Here is a 4,830-nt window from a genome sequence, read left to right on the forward strand (position 1 = left end):
GTTCCAGAGCGATTCGCCCAATGAGTCCTTGATAATTAGTTGTTTTCAGCCAATTTTCTGGATTTTTGAAAATTTCACTTTTTTGTGAAAATATTCACTAAATGAGGGAATAATATGTGTGAGGGTACCCCAGGAGAGTTCCAAATGTGTGTGGGTAGAATATATATCCCACGGGGGTAAAATTGAAAAAAGTTTAAAACATTTTTTTTTTTGGACTTAGTCATTTTTCTGGCGTTTATCAGACTTTCAGATTGGGGAAATGTCAGTGGGCGTTCCGATTTCAGTTCCAGAGCGATTCGCCCAATGAGTCCTTGATATTTAGTTGTTTTCAGCCAATTTTCTGGATTTTTGAAAATTTCACTTTTTTGTGAAAATATTCACTAAATGAGGGAATAATATGTGTGAGGGTACCCCAGGAGAGTTCCAAATGTGTGTGGGTAGAATATATATCCCACGGGGGTAAAATTGAAAAAAGTTGAACAAATTTTTTTTTTTTGGACTTAGTCATTTTTCCAGCGTTTATCAGCCTTTCAGATAGGGCAAAAGTCAGTGAGTGTTCCAATTTCAGTTCCAGAGCGATTCGCCCAATGAGTCTTTGATATTTAGTCGTTTTCAGCCAATTTTCTGGATTTTTGAAAATTTCACTTTTTTATGAAAATATCCACTAAATGAGGGAATAATATGTGTGAGGGTACCCCAGGAGAGTTCCAAATGTGTGTGGGTAGAAGATATATCCCACGGGGTAAAATTGAAAAAAGTTGAAAAAATTATTTTTTTGGACTTAGTCATTTTTCCAGCGTTTATCAGACTTTCAGATAGGGCAAATGTCAGTGAGTGTTCCAATTTCAGTTCCCGAGCGATTCGCCCAATGAGTCTTTGATATTTAGTCGTTTTCAGACAATATTTTGGATTTTTGAAAATTTCACTTTTTTGTGAAAATATCCACTAAATTAGGGAATAATATGTGTGAGGGTACCCCAGGAGAGTTCCAAATGTGTGTGGGTAGAATATATATCCACGGGGGTAAAATTGAAAAAAGTTGAAAAAAAATTTTTTTTTGGACTTAGTCATTTTTCCAGCGTTTATCAGACTTTAAGATAGGGCAAATGTCAGTGAGCGTTCCAATTTCAGTTCCCGAGCGATTCGCCCAATGTGTCTTTGATATTTAGTCGTTTTCAGCCAATTTTCTGGATTTTTGAAAATTTCACTTTTTTGTGAAAATATCCACTAAATGAGGGAATAATATGTGTGAGGGTACCCCAGGAGAGTTCCAAATGTGTGTGGGTAGAATATATATCCCACGGGGGTAAAATTGAAAATAGTTGAAAACATTTTTTTTTTGGACTGAGTCATTTTTCCGGCGTTTATCAGACTTTCAGATAGGGGAAATGTCAGGGAGCGCTCCGATTTCAGTTCCAGAGCGATTCGCCCAATGAGTCCTTGATATTTAGTCGTTTTCAGCCAATATTTTGGATTTTTGAAAATTTCACTTCTTTGTGAAAATATCCACTAAATTAGGGAATAATATGTGTGAGGGTACCCCAGGAGAGTTCCAAATGTGTGTGGGTAGAAGATATATCCCACGGGGTAAAATTGAAAAAAGTTGAAAAAATTATTTTTTTGGACTTAGTCATTTTTCCAGCGTTTATCAGACTTTCAGATAGGGCAAATGTCAGTGAGTGTTCCAATTTCAGTTCCCGAGCGATTCGCCCAATGAGTCTTTGATATTTAGTCGTTTTCAGACAATATTTTGGATTTTTGAAAATTTCACTTTTTTGTGAAAATATCCACTAAATTAGGGAATAATATGTGTGAGGGTACCCCAGGAGAGTTCCAAATGTGTGTGGGTAGAATATATATCCACGGGGGTAAAATTGAAAAAAGTTGAAAAAAAATTTTTTTTTGGACTTAGTCATTTTTCCAGCGTTTATCAGACTTTCAGATAGGGCAAATGTCAGTGAGCGTTCCAATTTCAGTTCCCGAGCGATTCGCCCAATGTGTCTTTGATATTTAGTCGTTTTCAGCCAATTTTCTGGATTTTTGAAAATTTCACTTTTTTGTGAAAATATCCACTAAAGGAGGGAATAATATGTGTGAGGGTACCCCAGGAGAGTTCCAAATGTGTGTGGGTAGAATATATATCCCACGGGGGTAAAATTGAAAATAGTTGAAAACATTTTTTTTTTGGACTGAGTCATTTTTCCGGCGTTTATCAGACTTTCAGATAGGGGAAATGTCAGGGAGCGCTCCGATTTCAGTTCCAGAGCGATTCGCCCAATGAGTCCTTGATATTTAGTCGTTTTCAGCCAATATTTTGGATTTTTGAAAATTTCACTTCTTTGTGAAAATATCCACTAAATTAGGGAATAATATGTGTGAGGGTACACCAGGAGAGTTCCAAATGTGTGTGGGTAGAATATATATCCCACGGGGGTAAAATTGAAAAAAGTTTAAAACATTTTTTTTTTTGGACTTAGTCATTTTTCTGGCGTTTATCAGACTTTCAGATAGGGGAAATGTCAGTGGGCGTTCCGATTTCAGTTCCAGAGCGATTCGCCCAATGGGTCCTTGATATTTAGTTGTTTTCAGCCAATTTTCTGGATTTTTGAAAATTTCACTTTTTTGTGAAAATATTCACTAAATGAGGGAATAATATGTGTGAGGGTACCCCAGGAGAGTTCCAAATGTGTGTGGGTAGAATATATATCCCACGGGGGTAAAATTGAAAAAAGTTGAAAAAATTTTTTTTTTTTGGACTTAGTCATTTTTCCAGCGTTTATCAGCCTTTCAGATAGGGCAAAAGTCAGTGAGTGTTCCAATTTCAGTTCCCGAGCGATTCGCCCAATGAGTCTTTGATATTTAGTCGTTTTCAGCCAATTTTCTGGATTTTTGAAAATTTCACTTTTTTGTGAAGATATCCACTAAATGAGGGAATAATATGTGTGAGGGTACCCCAGGAGAGTTCCAAATGTGTGTGGGTAGAAGATATATCCCACGGGGTAAAATTGAAAAAAGTTGAAAACATTTTTTTTTTGGACTTAGTCATTTTTCCGGCGTTTATCAGACTTTCAGATAGGGGAAATGTCAGGGAGCGCTCCGATTTCAGTTCCAGAGCGATTCGCCCAATGAGTCCTTGATATTTAGTCGTTTTCAGCCAATATTTTGGATTTTTGAAAATTTCACTTCTTTGTGAAAATATCCACTAAATTAGGGAATAATATGTGTGAGGGTGCACCAGGAGAGTTCCAAATGTGTGTGGGTAGAATATATATCCCACGGGGGTAAAATTGAAAAAAGTTTAAAACATTTTTTTTTTTGGACTTAGTCATTTTTCTGGCGTTTATCAGACTTTCAGATTGGGGAAATGTCAGTGGGCGTTCCGATTTCAGTTCCAGTGCGATTCGCCCAATGAGTCCTTGATATTTAGTTGTTTTCAGCCAATTTTCTGGATTTTTGAAAATTTCACTTTTTTGTGAAAATATTCACTAAATGAGGGAATAATATGTGTGAGGGTACCCCAGGAGAGTTCCAAATGTGTGTGGGTAGAATATATATCCCACGGGGGTAAAATTGAAAAAAGTTGAAAAAATTTTTTTTTTTTGGACTTAGTCATTTTTCCAGCGTTTATCAGCCTTTCAGATAGGGCAAAAGTCAGTGAGTGTTCCAATTTCAGTTCCAGAGCGATTCGCCCAATGAGTCTTTGATATTTAGTCGTTTTCAGCCAATTTTCTGGATTTTTGAAAATTTCACTTTTTTATGAAAATATCCACTAAATGAGGGAATAATATGTGTGAGGGTACCCCAGGAGAGTTCCAAATGTGTGTGGGTAGAAGATATATCCCACGGGGTAAAATTGAAAAAAGTTGAAAAAATTATTTTTTTGGACTTAGTCATTTTTCCAGCGTTTATCAGACTTTCAGATAGGGCAAATGTCAGTGAGTGTTCCAATTTCAGTTCCCGAGCGATTCGCCCAATGAGTCTTTGATATTTAGTCGTTTTCAGACAATATTTTGGATTTTTGAAAATTTCACTTTTTTGTGAAAATATCCACTAAATTAGGGAATAATATGTGTGAGGGTACCCCAGGAGAGTTCCAAATGTGTGTGGGTAGAATATATATCCCACGGGGTAAAATTGAAAAAAGTTGAAAAAATTTTTTTTTTTTGGACTTAGTCATTTTTCCAGCGTTTATCAGCCTTTCAGATAGGGCAAAAGTCAGTGAGTGTTCCAATTTCAGTTCCCGAGCGATTCGCCCAATGAGTCTTTGATATTTAGTCGTTTTCAGCCAATTTTCTGGATTTTTGAAAATTTCACTTTTTTATGAAAATATCCACTAAATGAGGGAATAATATGTGTGAGGGTACCCCAGGAGAGTTCCAAATGTGTGTGGGTAGAAGATATATCCCACGGGGTAAAATTGAAAAAAGTTGAAAAAATTTTTTTTTTGGACTTAGTCATTTTTCCAGCGTTTATCAGACTTTCAGATAGGGCAAATGTCAGTGAGCGTTCCAATTTCAGTTCCCGAGCGATTCGTTCAATGTGTCTTTGATATTTAGTCGTTTTCAGCCAATTTTCTGGATTTTTGAAAATTTCACTTTTTTGTGAAAATATCCACTAAATGAGGGAATAATATGTGTGAGGGTACCCCAGGAGAGTTCCAAATGTGTGTGTGTAGAATATATATCCCACTGGGGTAAAATTGAAAAAAGTTGAAAACATTTTTTTTTTGGACTTAGTCATTTTTCCGGGGTTAACAGACTTTCAGATAGGGGAAATGTCAGTGAGCGTTCCGATTTCAGTTACAGAGCGATTCGCCCAATGAGTCCTTGA

The sequence above is a fragment of the Phyllobates terribilis genome, unplaced genomic scaffold, assembly GCF_046119375.1.
Source record: "Phyllobates terribilis strain yellow unplaced genomic scaffold, ASM4611937v1 Scaffold_10__3_contigs__length_209671492, whole genome shotgun sequence".
NCBI lineage: Eukaryota > Metazoa > Chordata > Amphibia > Anura > Dendrobatidae > Phyllobates > Phyllobates terribilis.